Here is a 19,254-nt window from a genome sequence, read left to right as displayed (position 1 = left end):
CTGACTCAATAGTTTGATGCTTAGTGCACTTATGTGAAAGGTCATGTCCCTGCTCCAGTGGATATCAAATATTTATATAAATCTCTACTAGAAAATGGGAATTACTATCTGAAAGGCACCTTTTTAGTTAGATCCCATGTGAATTCATTTTTTTTCTTTTTTGCCCTTAGTGAAAGAGTAAGACACCCAGTTTTTTAAAGGTGCTAAAGGTGATTTGATCACACGTTGCAATTATTTCCACAAAAAACAGAGATCTGAAATTTCTGGTAGACATGAATCTTTGCAAGAAAAAGGAGGGAGGTGGGGAAGAGGTATGCCAAGATCCACCGTTTGGAAACAGAAGCTAGACAACTACAGACTAAAAATAAAGTCTGACTTTAAAAGAAAGGAGAAATAATAATTGGAACAACTTGCCTTGGGACATGGTAGATCCCCTGAAGTCTTTAAGAGACTTCAAGTAGCTCCATAAGAAAGATGCTGCATAGCTTTGTAAGGAAAATGCTAAAACTCTCTAAGCAGAAGTTGTGGCCTTGAAGAAGAAACTGTTAAATGAGGTTTGCATAGCCTGCACTATGCAGGAGGTCACTGGATGGTCAAAGTCGTCTCTTTTTGGATTATGCATATTACATTTCAATTTACAACATTGTTATGTATGATGCAAGACCAAGTTTCATTATTCAAATAAACCAGTGAGTAATGACAGTATCTCTCTTGCATTCATACTTCTGTTAGAGTTACTGGAGAAAGGTATAAACCCTTCTGAGGCTGAGAACTGCAATGAGAAAGGAGCAGGAAGTGGAAAATTCTGGAATGACCCATTCACTCATGTACTCCACCCCCTCTCGTCTCTTCCCCCTTCCCCCCGTCAGCATCCTTTCTTTGCTATGATGCAAGGCATGGACTTGATGGACTTCTGGTCTGACCCAGTAAATGGCAGTATATGGCAATTATCTTCTTATACAGAGGTCTAATATTAGTTATCTTCCTATATAGAGTTCAAAAAGTCTAATCTATGTCTATGAACTAGGAGATGCTGATTTACAAGCTGCCAAGCAGCACATGGCCCAGCTGAATTAAAAACTGGAACACATCTCTGCACCATTATGGCTATATCCCAGAGCAGATTCTGGGCTGCATACTGTGTAGGATGTTCCATTCACTGAACACTCTGAGCAGAATATTTTAGATACATACATGCAAGCACAACAAATTCAAATAAGTTGATTTCTTCTGCATTCATTTTTTTAAATGTTCTTTTTAAGCACTTGAAAAAAATCTTTAAAGTGTAAATAAGCCTTGGGGAGTTATTTTCAGTTAATGACACAGCCAGAAAAGAACTGAAGCAGCAGAATTCTATGTCTAAAGTTCAGATTGATTGTCACTATATGATGCTGTTTTATAGCCTCTTCAGAACAAAGGAAATATCACCTTTTAATGTATGGTCATAATTTAATGTTCTGAGTGGGGGAAAAATACTCCACTATTCCCTACAAAAACTATTTTTTAATGAAATTCAGAGAATGTTTTCTATTTAAATGCATTTTCATCTGTCTGTATGTCCAGTATCTTGCCTGTAGGTTTGAATGCAACTAACTAACCTCTGTATTTGTGTACATAGAGCCAACAGGAAGAGAATAAAAAACTTGCACATATGCCTTATCTACATTTTCAATAATTTGGGTGGTTAAAGGCTGCCTTACAATGGGCATAAGTACTAGTTTACATTCATTGCGTGACCTTTTTATACTCTCTGAACAGTTCCAACTGTTTTTCACTATCACTATGCTGTTTTTTAACTGCCAAAGAATGTTTTGAACTCAAAAACTTGTCTAACTGTACCTCAGCTATGCAGTTGGTTCAATAAATTCAGCTGGTCTACCTAGTTATAACATAAATCAGAATCAGGCCATTCAACCCAATTCAGATTTGGGGGAGGGAGGGTTAAGAAATATACCATCATTTTCTTCCTCAGTCCAGACTCCTGTTTAGCAAGGTAGTTTAGGACATGACCTTGAGACACAACAGCAGTCCCACTGAGATCAATTGGACTACTCACATGAACATAAGAAGTGCCATACTAGGTCAGACCAATTGTTTACCTATCCCAGTATCCCATCACTGACAAGATAGTATAGAGAGAAAGCACTGAACTGGATATCTCTTGAGTGATCTCTCTCCTATTCAATACGCTTCCTGGCATCCACCATTATGGCCGTTTTCCCATGAGTGGAAATGTGCAGTTTGTGCTACCTCAAAGCCTTTCGAGGCACTGCACATTGCATATAGCACACATTCATCTGTTTTCTGCACTGCATGTTTGTAATGTGGGGGGCAAAATTAGATACTAGTAAACCCTGGTATCTAAAACACACACACACACACACACACACACACACACACACACACACACACACACACACACACACACAATCCAATGGTGTGGTACACATGGCAGCAGCATGCACCTCCTGAAACCGGAGTCTGGCCAGCCAGAGCTCCATGTGCCTGGATTGCTGCTGCTGAAGCCTCAGAAGGCCCCCAAGACCCCAGGTAAGTCTTCTGGGACCAGCTCAGGTATAGGTCCCAGCCTCTCCTACCCCACCCAAAGCAATTTGCCTCATGCCACAGTGCATGTGCAGGGGTGCACCCAGGAACAATTAATAGTGGCACAAATATGTGCCACCGCTATTTGTCCCAGGGAAATGCATATACATGCATGGGGGGACACTCTATAGGTTTAGAAATGTCAGTGGAAACATTTCCAACCATTTTGGTCAACAGCTATTAATAGATCTATCATCTATGAATTATCCAGTCCCTTTTTGAACCTGACTATATTATTAATCTTCACCAACTCCTGTGGCAATTAATTCCACAAGTAAACAATGCATTACATAAACAAGTACTTTCCCTTATTAGTTTTAAAACTGTCACCTACTAATTTCAGCAGGTGCCATCCAGTTGTAGCATTCCAGGACTCGTTGAACAATAGTTCCCTGTTCACTTGACCCATGTTGGTCACAATTTTATAAACCTTTATCATACCCCCTTTCATCCTTCTTTTAAAACTGAGGAGTCCTAGCCTTTTTAGTCTCTCCTGGTACAGCAACTGTTCCATGCCCTTGATCATTTTGGTTACCCTTCTCTGTACTTTCACATGGCTAAATCTATCCACAGTTTTATGCCACATGACGAATCATGGCCTGTGATTAGGCATGTCTCCACTGACGTCACAGAAGTGACTGCACCATGGCTTAGGGATACTTGCACTAGTTTTAAAATTGCTAGCTTAAATAGCAATAGCATCTACCTGCAGCAATACAAAGCTCAGCGTGGGCTGTGAAACCCACCTGAAAAGTTGGTTACAGCATCCATTGTTAAGCTGCTACAAGAACATGCATTTCCAGACTAACGGTTATTTATAGGGAGAGTATTTTCCACTATTCCAGTATAGATATGTGGTTTGTTTTATAAAGAGGTCTTGCCATGACAAAAACAAGTTGTAGGTGTCACCCAAAAGCATGAAGTGAACACCGACTCAGATGACTTCTGCTTGAAATGTGAAGGTGGTGATTAACTTCTGCTTACATAATAATATGAGTCATGACTTACTTCTTTTACATTACCTCTATAAAGCCAAATGATCCTTTTAGCAAGTGAAGTTGCAAATACTATTTTGCAGATGTTCCTTTTCCACTGTATAGTAAACTACAACACAGGAGACATGCACACTTCAGAGCGCATTTCTTGTCTCACTTGCTTACACTTGGTAAATGAGGAATAATTCCATACAATGCCACAGTTAAATATGCCAAAGAAGCATTTGTGACCAAGTGTGGTGAGAAAGTTGATCATCCGGAGTCTAGCTGCCCATATAGGAACAATACAAAATTGCCGGAATAATGACTTCAAGATTTGGGTCACAGTCAAATTGAAATAAAAATCTCCAATATTTGTTTCAACAATGAGTAGCTCATATAAAAATTATATTTTAATTCTATAATTTGCAGCAGCAGTTTAATATTTTCAGCTTTTGGCTGCTTTGCCCTTTGCTGAGACATCAATTGGAGTTACAGACTCTGATAGTAAATCCACCACAGACAGAAATTCATGTGCCCTTTCTTTCAATCACAAAAATCATAAGATAATTGACATCTGACCTTGTATGCAAATAAGCCCCAACTGTAGAAAGGATACCTTGGCGCAAAAAAGGAAGCGCTGAGATCTGACTGATTCACATATAGAGAAAATATATGCCAAAATGATACACTATTTCCAGAAACAACAGTTTAAAGGAGTTTCATTTCCTTGCAATCCCTCTGCATAGTGTACAAAAAGTAAACAGGACTTACAATTTTTGGTTACAATAAAATCAAATTAAGTTTGTTTTGTTGTGTGGTAGGTTTGGACATACATATTTTCTGCAGAAGGTTATGAGGAATTACAGTGAAGAAGTTATTATGTATTCTATAACACTGCCATTCCGCACCAAGCTCTGTTCTCTTGCTACAATGGGGTCAATTAACATCCTCTCTTACCAGTAACAGGAAAAGGTCAAATGTGAAATAAGAAAAGACCACCTTTCCTAAGGGAACAGATTCATAATATGGAAGGGAGTCTGTAATTTGGCAGCTGTAGCACTGGGAGGCTAAAGTTTAGTACAGGAAGAAATTGGAATGTCTCTTGTTTGGGGAAATAGTGGTCATCAGAGAATGCAACTGACACAATTTCTCTGTATGCTTCTGACATCAGGGTGCTTGGTGCTGTCATTGCAAGGAGGCAAGCAAAGGCTCCATTTTATACTATTGTCAGTTTTGCTTTTTTATCTCACACATCATACTCAGAACTAATTGTGTGTACTGTGTTCCTGTGAAGCAGCCGGTGGTTTTATAATTAACTGGATTCTTCAAAATCATAGTTTTCCTTGCAAACGACAACCATGAGAGGTGTTCTTTCCTTTCTTATTTTTATTCCTGTGGCTACCAAAGACCTGCGAAGGCATATGTGTGTATATACGGTGTGCATGAATTAATAGGTTTTTACGCTTCTGAGCTTTTAGGAAAGGAGATATTACACAAACATGAACATTACACTTTTGTTTCCTTAATATTTTGGCGTAAAATTGGAACTTTATTCACCATAGTATTTACTTAACACAGCAAAGCAGTGTGCAGGAGAAAAATACAAAGATGGATTTTTCATAATGGGATGGCACACAAATGCTTAATTTGTAATAGGTTCATCAATTAAAAACAAGCTGCTCATCTGATTGCTGTGGCTTTTGTTTTAAAGGTGACACTCTTCCACTCAGTGATGGAACCAAGCAGAAGTCTCATACAGAGGGAAAAAAGCCATATCAAACTGCTGGAACATCTCATCTGTCCCATGCAGCTGTTTGCTAAGGGGAGATATAGATATAGATAGAGATAGAGATAGAGATATAGATATATAGATATCTGCCCTCAGCAGACAGCTGCATGGGACAGATGAGCTGCTCCAGCAGTTTGCTATATATTTTTTTTAGATCTGCCTCTCTAGCTCTCTTTTGCCAGTTCACAAACCTAGCCATGGACACCTGTCTGTCTGTCTATGTCTTTACAGGGGCCTAAGCCACTTCACCCTATGAAGGAACTGGGTTCTACTCTTATTGGTGGAGAGAAAGTAAAGTACTGAACCAATATATCTCTATCTATATCTATGAGATAGGGTGTAGTTAGGACCTTACAATGGTAACATGTAAGGTTGTATTTTGTATATGTGTTTCATATGTATTTTATTCATATGTACATGGTAAGATACAAAGTTCTTAACTCTGCAGGATGGTCATCTGAAAGCTGGCTATGAAAATACTGCCCTTTTAATTAATGTTTTACTTGAAAAAAAAACAAGTTTTATATCTGTAGTTTTCATTCAGTGTTGTAAGATAAAATAAATATACAGACTGCCTTAAAAAAAGATCACCACAATGATCTTTTGTCAGTTACATTTCTCAGATATTTTTGTTGTTTTGCATGGTGTGAGAGAGAGGAGGAGCCACTAGGCTCCAAGGCTCTCGGGCTAATGAAAGGTTCAGTGTCCCCAGGTCTGCAGCCCCAAGGAGCCCGTCAGAAATTCCCCTTACCCAGGTGTGTCAGGAAGGGAGGGGCTGAGAATTCCCCCACCAGTATAAAGAAGAGCCCGGGACAGGTAAGGGCAACAACGCAGAACTGGAAAGAGGAGGAGGAAGTGGTGGAGCAAGCCGGCACACACTGCAGGGAACTTTGAAAGCGATGTTGAGTGCTAGTAGGAGCCTCTGGCAGAGAGCAAAACCCCAGCAGGGTTTTAGAACCCAGTTTACTGGCCCCTGCGGGGAGTAGAACTGTTTATTTACTGGCTGGGAGCTGGCTGAGCCCGGCGAAGGGTACCATAGTACATGTAATAGTGGCACAACCCAATAGTATGGACTTAAGCTGTTAAAAGAAATCATGGCAAACTCTACAAGGGGCTCTCAGAGAAAGAGAGAGAGCCAACAAAGAGGGACTGACCCCATGAAGGTCAATATTGGTTCAGAGTGTGGCTGCAGACAGCCGGAGCAGTGACACAGGCCACGAGAGCTTTTTCTGTTTTCGTGTTTTCTTTTTGACCTTTTTTTTGTTGATTATTTAAGAGGAACTGAGGACACGTGGCCAGACCAACTGGCTGACCACCTCCCGGTGGAACGGGCAAGGGTGTAGGGATGGTGGAGCCCTCAGAAACTCGGGATCTTGCGGGACATCGGTGAGACTACTAATTGGACTACACGTGAAGGTATATGAACCAGCTCCGTTAACATCAAGTTATGGCAGGAGAAACATGGGCGTGTAAGGTCCTCAATTAGAGCTGATAACACTCTACTCGAGTGGCAGGAGGCATCCTTCAGGTCCACAAGGGACTGCAATACTTGACACATGTTTGTGTGTTTTAAAAGGTAGATATCGGTTTCTAATGTAAAATAAAACAGGTGCGCACATGACAAAACAAATAACATTTGTTTTTATAAGAGATACAAACTGATGTGAGCTCTATAGTGGATAATGCAGCTTCTTACTCTAGGAACCTGTGTATCTTTTCTTTTCTGTTTTATCTATATTCTGATTCAGGAGGGCACTTGTTTAATTTTAAATTAAACTAAGCAGTTCTCCTGAACAAGAATACTTTCACAAATTAGGGCCATGGGGTTAAATCCATTTTAAGCAAATAAAGATTTATTTAGGTTATGGAAACATACCCAGAGAAGTTACATGTTATACTTAGACCATACTAGCAGCACGTAAAACATGAACATCCGTATGTTAAATCTTGTTAACATATGCTAAGTAGCTTCAAAACATCTCAACATTATGCTGCTTCTGGTGAGGGTTAATGCTAGGCCATGCTACCTAGATTGTGTTAGGACAACCTCATTCTTCTCCATGGAGGTAAAATGAGCCATTTGCAGTCCTCTCTAGTTCCACAATGCACTACTACCAGTCCCCCCCCCCCACACTCTTGATCCAGAGCAGGTATAGAGCCCAGGTTTTCAGTCCACTAGGGGGAAATCAGAGCTGTGCAGGCAAGAAATACAACTAACTTTTGATGTACAACCTTTTATATAGGTTCTAACTTTAACATGATTATCACTCCACACATGTAATATGATCTAAGTGTAATGAGTAATCATCTTAACAGCCATTCATTCAGGGTTAAAGTGGAGGGTTTTTTTTCTGCTTTTGACTAATTCTCAGCTCATTTACATGTAACCAAGCTCACTGCCTTGTGCTCTTTAGAAAAAATCCACTTTTGAACAGGTGGGCTCCAAGCATTTCTGTGTCCACACCATTAAGTCCAACATTTAGCACCACTGAGTTTCATAAAACTCCCATTCAGCTGCCATATAGCCCTCTTGTGTCTGTTCAAGTCTCTAAGGCACATTGGTTTTCAAAGAAAGGAGGACAGAAAGTGAGAAAAAGGCAGCACAAAGATTATGCAACTCACTTGGATTTTTAGAAAAAGATGTCCAAGTCACTGCTCCAATACATTTTTAATTCTTTATGCAAAGTGAAACAACTCCTAAACAAGACATTGAGTAAAACCCATCCAAAATGCCTGGGTGGCAATTTTGGCATTGCCATTAGAATAAGGAAGATGTGGGTTCAAGTACCTACTCTTTTAATTAGAATGCTCCAGTGTGCTGCAGCATCATGTATATTCAGTGCCCAACATTTCAAAATGATGGCAGGGATCCTTTAACTAAAACTCATCAAATGAGCTTTAGTTAAAGTTCTCCACTGGCCCTTTTGAAAGGTGGGATGCTGAATAGAAGTGACATCGTGGCATTTTAATTAGAATGCTCTGGGAACTGCTGTCATTAAAGCACCCTCCCTATCCCACCCCAGACCATGTGTATAGATTTCATAGACATTAGGGCTGAAAAGGACCATGGAAGATCATCAAGTCCAACCCCCTGCCCCAGGAGCAGGAAGTCAGCTGGGGTTAAATGATTCCAGCAAGATAAACATCCAAATGTCTCTTAAAGGAGTCCAGTTGCTTGCACCAACTCTGGCAGCAGTCTGTTCCAGACCTTGGGGGCTCGGGCAGTGAAGAAGTTCTTCCTTATGTCCAGCCTGAAACGGTCTTGAAGGAGTTTGTGACTGTTTGACCTTGTCATCCCTTGGGGCACTCTGGTGAACAGGTGTTCCCCCAGATCCTGATGTACACCCCTTATATACTTGTAGGTAGCCACCAGGTCCCCCCGAGTCTGCGTTTTTCCAGGCTGAGTCGTCCCATCAGCCTCTCATCATAAGTCTTGTTTTCCTGCCCTCTGATCAGGTACATGGCTCTCCTCTGGACTCCCTCAAGCTTCTCCACATCCTTTTTTGAATTGTGGAGCCCAGAATTGGATGCAGTACTCCAGCTGCGGCTTCATCAAGGCCGAACACAGGGGGAGGATGACATCCTGGGATTTGCTAGAGAAACATCTATGGATGTAAGCCAGAGTTTTGCTCACTTTATCAGCTGCAACATCAGATTGGTGGCTCATATTCATCTCGTGGTCAATCATGATCCTCAAGTCCCTTTTGGACATGCTGCTAGCAAGAGTAGCACTGCTGAGCCTATGAGCATGCTGTGGGTTTTTCTTCCCAAGGTGGAGTACCTTGGATTTTTTGGTGTTGAATACCATCCGGTTTTCATCTGCCCATTTTCTGAGCCTGTCAAGGTTGGCCTGAATCACCATCCCATCCTCAAGTGAGGATGCTTAACCCAAAGTTTGGTGTCATCAGTGAACTTGGCCTGTCCACTTTTGACACTAATGTCCACATCATTAATGAAGATGTTAAAGAGTATAGGCCCAAGGACAGAACTTTTGGGGACCCGACTGGTCACTGTGTACCATGATGATTGACTTCTGTCAACTACCACTCTCTGGGTCTGACCTTAGAGCCAATTCCCCAGCCAGAGGACTGTGAGGTAGCCAAGGCTGCAGTTGGCCAGTTTTTCTATAAGATGATCATGGGATACCAGATCGAAGGCTTTTTTAAAATCAAGATACATGACATCAATCTCTTCTCCCTTGTGCAGGTGATATGTCACCTGGTCATAAAAGAAGATGAGCTTGGTCAGGCATGACCTACCTGCAACAAACCCATGCTGGCTATCCCTCAGAATGTTACCATCAGCCAGTTTGTCAAGAACGGTCTCTTTGAGAATTTTTTCCAAGATCTTATCCAGGACAGAGGTCAGGCTGATGGACCAGTAGTTCTCTGGATCTACTTTCCTCCCTTTCTTGAAGATAGGCATCACATTGGCCTTCTTCAAATCTTCAGGCACTTCACCTGAATGCCACAAGTTCTTGAAGATCCGTGCCAGTGGCTGAGCTATGATGCTTGTCAGTTCCTTAAGTACACTGGGGTGTAAAATGTATGGGCCAGCTACCTTGAAGGTGTCCAGCCTCTCAAGGTTTTCCTTCACATGGTCAACATTGATGGAGGATAAAAATTCTCCCTCACCCTGGCCATCCCATACTGTATTGAGCAGTGCCATCCCTTGGGGCTGGTGAAAAACCGATGCAGAATATCCATTAAGCAGGTTGGCTTTTTCCTGGGCATCAGTTATCAGTTTTCTCATATGGTTTAGCAGGAGTCCAGTGCTACCCTTGCTTTTCCTCTGGCTCCTCACATAACTAAAAAAGGACTTTTTATTATCCTTGATATGTGTAGCTAGTTGGAGTTCAGTCGCAGCCTTGGCTTTCCTGATTCAATCCCTACAGGTCTGGACCAGTGCAGAATATTCCTCCTTTGAGGTGGATCCAGCCTTCTATCATTTATAGGTCCTTCTTTTTAGATGCAGGAGGGCCACTGGTTCCCTAGTTCCCTACAGAGCCAAAAGGACTGCTGTGCTCTTTTGCAGCCTTTCCTCTGAGAGGATAGACATTGCATATGCTTCCAAGATCACTCCCTTGAGGAGCAGCCGCTCATCCTGAACTCCCCTCCCCTTTGGGTCATGGTCTCTTAGGGCCTCACCAGCAAGCCTCCTGAGCTTTTCAGAGTCAGCTTTCCTGAAGTTGAAGACTTCTGCATTGCTGACTGACTTTCCAGCTTTACAGCAGATGGTGAAGATGATCAGTTCATGGTCTCTGTCTCCCAGCTTCCCTTTGATTGTTAGGTCACTGATTAAGTCATCCCCCATTGCAAGTACCAGGTTGAGCAACGTTTTTCCTCTCATCAGTCCATTGACTTCTTGAGTCAGATAGAGCTCATCCACATAAGTGAGAAAGCTTTGTGACCATTTGGATTTGGCCAGTTGCTCTTTCCATGAGATGTCTGGGTAGTTGAAGTCTCCCATGACAACCATGAACCAGGAGCATGCAGCCTCAGCCACTTCCTGGCGAATTCCTGGTTGAGCTCTTGATCCTGCCTAGGAGGTCTGTAGTAGACTCCCATGGTTGTGTCCCCTGTGCCTTGTTTATCACAGATTTTAACCCAGAGAGTCACCAGTCATCCACCCTGGGTACCACTTTCAGCTTGCAGGAACACATATCTTTCCTTGACATAGAGAGCTACCCCCACCCCTTTTGTCCACACAAGCTGTCCTGTACAAGGTATAACCATGTATACCTATGGCTCAGTCATAGGTGGAGTCCCACCAGGTCTCTGTTATCCCTATGAGATCCTAGTCATTCTTGTTTAACATGAGGACCAGTTCCTCCTGTTTATTCCCTAAACTCCTGGCATTAGTGTACAGGCACATAAGTGTTCCATTGGGGGTCCTTGCCTTCCCTACACATCGTTCTGGGGCTGGGGTATGGGTGGGTTCCCTTAAGTTTCTTAGCCTGCTGAATTTGCAAAAGTTGCCCATTGGGCTTGCAGTGGTGGTAGTTCCCCCATCCCCGGCAGGCTTAGTTTAAAGCCCGGTTGAGCAGATAAGCCAGTCTGGCTGAAAAGAGCCTCCTCCCCAGTGCAGTGAGGTGGAGGCCATCTCTTTCCAACAGACCACTGCCTTTCTCATCACAGAACAGACTGTGATCATCAAAGCCAAAGCCTTCATGATGACACAGTCTTTGGTTATTTACCTCGATCCTCCTCTCCCTCATGAGCCCCAAAACTGGGAGAATAGAGGAAAACACCACCTGTTCCCCCAAACTCTTATGCCTCACTCCCAAAGCTCTGTAGCATCTCATGACCTGGCTGGGATTGCTTTGACATCCTATGTTATTGGGTAATCTAGGGTAGTACTCAATCTCTGTTTCATTTTTCAAGGATGGCTAAGAGGATGCAAGAAACAGGCTCAGGCAACTCCTTATCAGCTGGTTTCTGTGAATCCATCAAAACATAATATTAAAAGAACCAGTGTATATAACACGTGGCCAAGGACTCCACTAGACAACAAGGTGTGCCTAGGAGGAAGGGATTGCCATACTGTGAATTCCAATTCCCAGATACCTTTATGGATCTGACCCTGTGCTACTATGAGAGAGTAGTGGATAATTCAACTTTTGGTTTGAAGGTATGGACATTTTTTGCATAGATAGTATCTTGAGGTTGAGAAGCAAAGTCTAGATGTTAGGAGCTTGGGCTTGGGCACTCCGGGAATATCACCTAGTACACAAGCAAAGTCCATGAGCCAGGTTCCCAGGGATCCAGAAGTCAGAAGCCAAAATGTCAGAGTGTTCCAAGAAGCTGGTGACAGAGTCAGGGTCATCCTGGGGTCAGAACCAGAATCAGGAACCCAAGGCAAGTAAGTATAAGCCAGAGCCAGAACTGGGATATGTCAAAGTTCAGAGCTAAAGCTGAGATTCACCAGGAGTCAGAACCAAGATGAAATGCTAAGACAAGTCAGGGTGAGCCAGGAGTCAGGGCCAGAGACCCAAGAAAAGAAGCAGGAAACCACATGGAGGTAAAGAGCAAGTACCTGACCCTTTGCCCAGACAGGGTTCTGCAGACTGCCCCTAGCTTTTAAGGGCTGGAGAGGATGGAGCCTGTTGCCTGTAGCTTCAAGAAAGTTGCTGTCCTGATTGCCTCATTAGGACCAGCTGAGCCTTGGGAACTGATCTGGGCTCATTGCAACTGATCTGGGCTCAACCTTTGCTTGCTTCCAGCAGTGTAGGGATATGCCCAGGCCCCAGGGGCAAAATAGAAGCAATGACAGCAGGTTATCACTAAATTTGTGAACACATGGTTACCAACAGCAAAGGAAGAACTGTCTCCCCCACCCCACTTTCCCCCCTCCCACCTTCTATGAAGGAGGAGGGTGACAAAACCTTTTCTGTAAATGTGTTTCTTTTCCCCTGCCTTTGCCAATACAGATTTTCTTTTCTTTATTTTTTTTCATAGTTCAGCTAAACTTCCCCCCCCACCTCATTTATTAATTTGCGTCTCTTTCTTGCAACCCTTACGATTTCATAATTGACCTTGAAGGTAATAGCAGTTGGGAATGCTGGAGGACTGGGCTTTTATGTAGAGTATGTAGTTTGTTGCTGCATGTATTTTACTCATTAAATTCAATGCTAAAGAGGGACTTAAAAAAGGAAACTTTTAACATTAGGTTTAAAACAAAAATCTGTTTACCCTTTATTTGTTCTTCCTAATTTGTCTAGCCTCATTTGTTAATTATGGAAGAGATTAAAAGCTTGCTTGTTCTCAGCCAATCTTCTCTTCATACTTGATCCCTATGCTGAAATTTTAATGCTGAAATTGTGGCATCAAGTTCATTTCCATAGCAGCACAGTTTTATGCTGGGATGTCATACAGAATTTTGATGTCATTTTAAGGTCAATCTGGGCTGCAGGAAGGAAAATCTCTTACGGAGGAAATAAATGCAAAAACAGTATAGAAGAGAGTTGATCCAGCAACACCGACTTACATTATTAATCCTCATTTCCATTTAGGTTAATGGAACTACTCTGGTCAGATAGGATTTCTCTCATAACAACTTCAGGATCAGTACCAAGAGGTCAAGTTGAACACATCTCTTTGTCAAACTGGCTTTTGTAGGGGAAAAAAATCCCCATTTAAAATTTTTGTTTCTCACACAAAATACTCAGGTGCACACAAACTTCTGATCACATCCTAAAAAGCAAGTATAGAAATCTTAGGAAGCATATCCATAAGTGAACATTAGAAGTATGTATATGTATATAACTGAAGTATAACAGAAGTAGGCTGGTTTACTTTCTAGCTAATAACACCTGGTGATTTGTCATACATTATGTAATTAGAGAGAGCTAAACAAAAATTATTTAGTGAAACAGGAATGAAGCCATTGTAGCTAAGGTTCCCGATTGCTCATTTGCTAGAAACTGAAAGGCATTTTGATGATGGCTAATGCTGGTCAGTCTCTTGGAAAATAGAATTATGCATAGCTGTTAAACTGTGATAAAAAAAAGACCAAAGTCAGTCAGTGACAGGCAAATACCAATTGTAGTCTAAAAATTAGTAGGCTCAATTTGAAACATGCAGATAGACTTTACAACATTTAAAATACCTCTACTACTGTTTCTAAATGTGCTAGTTTAACAGTGCATGCTTATTCTTTTTTTAGTGGGCAACATTTTTCTAATCCCCCTAGTTAGGGTCCTGTTCCATGCAAAATTCCTGTAATTTTAAATACCTAAAACTGTTTTAAAGTGCTTCTATTAAATCTGAAGCAGAAATAAATGTTTATTATTTTCAACTCTGGTTTTGACTTTCCTATTAATGACAAACTTTCAGTGCAGTAAGACTAACAGGTGACACTGTTGATAAGAACAGAGGCTGGGTATAAAAGAAGACGTTGATATGGGAAATTTCCAAGTAGGGATAGGACATATGGGAGTGTTTCTTCTTCCACACTGTGATTATCCTCCCACCTTCCTGAAGTTTTGTTGCTCTTCAGCCTAAAATGTTGCTTTTACTGTAGAATGCCAGTTGCTTATCTATCTTGAAGGTAGCTTTAGGTTTTAAAATCTTGCACAATAGAAGAGATTTTTTGGCTTTCAAGAGAGAACACAATTCTCTTTTTATTTTAATAAGGGAGAATTATGCAAATAAAACTGCTCTCTTTCTCTCTCAGTACTTAATTTAAGTTGGACCTGGACTTTTACATCTACTGCACCTTATGGACAGGTATGAAGGAACACTACAGGAGCAACCTTTATAAGGTCAATGACACATTTTCTTTATAAAGCCTTTTAAGATCCACAGATGAAAATGTTTTATAAGACATAGGTAGGAAGAAAGGATGGGAGTAGATAGACAATCAGTGAAGGGCTCCATGAAGAAAGAAAAATATTTTTTTCTTAGAAGAAAAGTTGTGTCAACTTAGATTATTTGTTCTGCTCCTTCTCTATACATTTAATTTTATATATAGTATACTTCTCTATATACTATTTACTATTCCTTCTCTATACTGTTCTATGTTCCCTATGGGTAACTAACTCTCTATGTACTTAAATGTTTTCCAGCTACAAATCATAATGGGATCCTGTTCTGGAAAGATGGATATTTGATTTTTTGGTTTCCACAATTGTTACTTTCTCTGGCTCTTCAGACTAACGTTACATTACATTTCGTCAAGCTACATATTGTATATATATATATAAGAAAGTGTTCCTAGATTAGGCTAGAAACACATGTCCTGAAACCTATAACACACTACCACAGTAACAGGTATTCTTTTTCTTGTCCTAAGTAGATCAAAAGGACACGGGATGTCTAAATTAAGTGTAAGATCTCTTTTGGGATTTCTCATGTCCAGCTCCTGCTTTTGACATCTATTTCCTAGACCAATGGTGCTCAGCCTCCAGTTCTCAGGCCAGATCTAGCCAATGGAGCTGTGTTATCAGACTCATGGGTCCCCCCAGGAACCTGGAAATTTAGAAGTGAAATTTGATGTCGGCATTGATTGCCCCTTCCCACTCCCAAATCTTTAGACCTGTGAGTAGTACCATGGGCCAGATGATTGGTCCTGCATGATAGACTGCATTGGCATATGATTGAGCTGGTACATGGTATTAGGGCTGGTTGTGTAGGGCAAGGCCAGTGCACCGAATTGCAATTTTGGGCCAACCTCATGTTGGATCTGGTTTGCAGACCAGCCCTGCACCACATACCTGGCCCTTTGGGCCAAACAGATCAAACAGCACTATTTTAGACATTTTGAGTGCAGACAAAAGTGCAACTCCCAGCTGTAATTCAGAATGTTTTCTACAAAGTTTTCTGAGTTACAACATTACCCCATACCAAGTAGATGTTCACTGCTGGTTCCATGGAAGAGGGGAATCTAGGTGTGAGCTGGGAGCCTGCAAGTAAGGTTCCAATAATAGAGCCACCTCTCACCCGCAGTGGACCACATGTTTGTGGGGAACCTGGTGCTTAATCAATCATAGATGACCTGATTCTGGGTTTCATACATAGCAGAGCAGCTACCTTGCAGCAATCTATTGAAAGTCAGGTTCCAATAATAACGACCACAGATTTCTGCCAGTGCTCGTTTTCAGAATGTGAGAGGGGAAAGGCAGCAGAGGGAGCTCATTCCTGGGGCTCCCAAGGCAATGCTGAAGGCTAGGGTGGGTGAATTGGAGCCCCTCCCCCAGGGGCTAGGGAGCTCCACTATACCCTTTCCACCCTCCAGGGGCAGCTGAACCCCCGCTCCCCACAGATTGAACTCCCTCCACTCCCTTTCCACCCTCCCATTCTGAAATCAGCAACAGGCTGGGACCTCAGCAGATATAAGTTGCAGACAGCTACACAAACTACATTTTGAAATATCTTCATCTGATACCTCATCCAATCAGGGGTCAGGTTTTCACCAAATTGATGATTTTTTAAGCTGTCTCCAGCCACGCACTTGTGTTTGGTCATGGCTATAAGCTGCTTTTTGTGGCCAGATTGTGCCAAAAATATCACTGCAGTCTGTACAGGCATACATATTATATGAGAAGTATCTCCTTTTTTTCCATATGATTTATGATTCCATGCAAGGGTAATTAAAAAAAAACCAACCTAACACCTGCAACAAAAAGTTGGTAAATTAAGCATGTGAAGAGTATAACCTAATCACAGAAATCATTTTTCTTTTTTTATGGATATGTAGCTTTAATTTTCAAACTTCTTAACAAAAGGTAAAATACACAGACAAGAATTAACACATCTTAAAATCAAAATCAGGAGACCATAGATTTCATTTATATTTAATATGTAAAGAGCCATATCTTAGCAAGTAAAATAACCTTCCCTGAGATATAAACTGGTGAGGCCTAACATTATGTTGAACAGCAACATGAGTTGTGGTAGATCAAATGTAGTTCAAAAGTTCTGCAAATAAAAATATGTACTGAACACTCAACTGCAATTCAGAGGACCTTTCATTTTACAACACTTCCTTACAGGGCCAACCTCATAGTAATAAGCTATTCATTTCTGTTAAAGGGTAATTGAATCTATTCAGATTTATGTGCAAGGACGGCTCATATTAATTTAAAAATTTATACTCAGTAAGGGCATGTAGTTGAGTTACAAGATAGAATTTAGAACCCAAGTATGTATGTTAGGTAAAATGGATTGTGATGTTACTCTTACAAGGACTTTCTGCCTATGACTTGGATAAACAAGACGTGATTTGAGAGAAAGGAATGGCTGTGGATAGGAAGACATAGTCTTGTGTTTAAATGCAAATAAAAGAAGCACTGTGGAACTTCCACCTGCCTACTAGGAAGAAAAAAGGTGGATGGGAGAGCGAGGTGGGGAGAAAATTATATAAATAAATGCAAGCAAAAAAGGAACCTAAAATGAGATCCATCCAGTGCTGATTCCCATTACACTTCCTAATGATGCTCATTACAATCCTAACTACATTTTAATGCTGAAATGTAATGCCTCTATTCATCATCAGAATGAAATACGAATGCTGACAATTGACAAACTTAATAATAATAAAAAAGTTCACAGGAATCAAAACTCTCTCAGCATATATTTGTCAGCTGCAAAGACAAAGCTATGACAGATGCTGCTCAAATCTAAAGGAATAACACTTAAGGCAAAAAAAAAAGATACAGCATTACCAAGAAACAAGATCAAAGCAAGGAATAAGTAAGCAACTCCGCCCTTTTTAACGCTGCAACAATTGGCATTTTTTCTTTGTGTTTACCTTTTGCACAAAGGTCTATGTCCCAAGAGAGTATACGATTTCAGCTCAATACTGTAAAAATGGAGACAGATGATGCGAGGAAAACATTTCTGAATGATTTTGATAAATTAGGTTTATGAAATGATAAATGGACCCAGCAGTTACATAAATAATAATCTTTTACATTTATATTCTTTCCATCCAGAAGCATCCCAAAGTCATTAATAAGCCTACTCGATTAGCCTCACCTTATAGCCACAAAACTGTCAGTTCTCTGTATACACCCACATCCTATGACACACAGTACATCTATAAAATTAATACTGCAAACTGAGCTTCTCAAAGGCAGGGAAAGCTAGTTATTTTTTTATTTACACCCTTCGGTTCAAAGTTTTATACTGTAAATATCCTTAATGTTTTAATGTTATATATTGTAGCATCTTCCCCAATCTTCTCAGATTCCTTCACTTCATCTGTTGTGTCTCAATAAATGTCAGTGACTGGGATGATAGTGAGTGACTGATCTCGATAAAATATCTGGCGCTGGGGAATTTTAATCTTCCTTTCCCTTTTACTTGGGGATCTGTGTTCTTTGATTCTTGTCAGTTTTCAGTTCCCCCACATAATACCACCCACAAGGACTCACACACAGTAGTGGTGTCTACAGCACATACTCTGCTTAATAATTTGTATTTAGAATATAAAATATGGATATTAAAACAAAGCTCCCTTAAAAATTAAAGTAAGTAGATTCCAACAATGAAATCATCTTTTTGTAGGGTTAGATTCAGACTGTAGCTGCCTTTTTGATAGTTTAATTAGGAGGAAAAGGATGGTACACCCCTCTGTCCCCCAAATCTATTATGTTTTTCTAAAATGCATAAGTAATTGTTAATCTATCTCTTTACTACCTGCTATCCAAAAAACTGTTATAAGCTGCTGTATTTGTGAGATCTACTCCTTCCCTTCTTTTTCTTCCATGTTTTTATTCAGTCCTCCTTTCCTTTATTCCCTTTTTACCTCTTCCCCTTCTCTTTGCTTCTCCCATTTTCTCATTCCTAGTCTCCCCTTTCAGTGAGTCCCTTTGTTTTTTTTCTATGCTTTTATTTCCTTGTCTTTCTTTACTTCTCTCTTCATTCTCAATTCTCCTTAGTAGTCTTCTCTTCATCTCCCATCACCACTTCATTTTTACTGCTTCCCTCCTTTACTTTGTAGTTTTTGCAGCTTTCAGACACACAAGCTGTAGCCACTAGAGGGTGACAACCAGACACTTGAATGAATCTGACAGAATAAATCAATTTAACATCAGCAGAAGACAATGTTTTCTTTAGAGGAAGGAATATACTTTTTCACTAAAGTACTAAAGCTATGTTCTTTTCAAACACAGTTAGGTGAATAGCACTGGTACTTATTAAAAAATATGTCTTTTTAGAGAAGACAAATGGCTCAGTTTATTACAAATGAAATAAAAAGTTCCCTTCTTGCTCTACTTAACATCTGTTAATAATTTTTCTTTATTCACAATGTTATGTGCAACACAATGCATTCATTTTTCTTCATCTCACCTTTGTTCCACTCCACCTCACCATCTAGCCTCTTGGCAGAAGTCTAGTCACCATTGCTTCTAAGCTAATTTCACATTCTAGTGGTCTATGG

Source organism: Crocodylus porosus, unplaced genomic scaffold (assembly GCF_001723895.1).
Source record: "Crocodylus porosus isolate Cpor-Errol unplaced genomic scaffold, CroPor_comp1, whole genome shotgun sequence".
Classification (NCBI taxonomy): Eukaryota; Metazoa; Chordata; order Crocodylia; family Crocodylidae; genus Crocodylus; species Crocodylus porosus.
The sequence above is the reverse complement of the archived record's forward strand: the minus strand, read 5'-3'. Positions refer to the sequence as shown.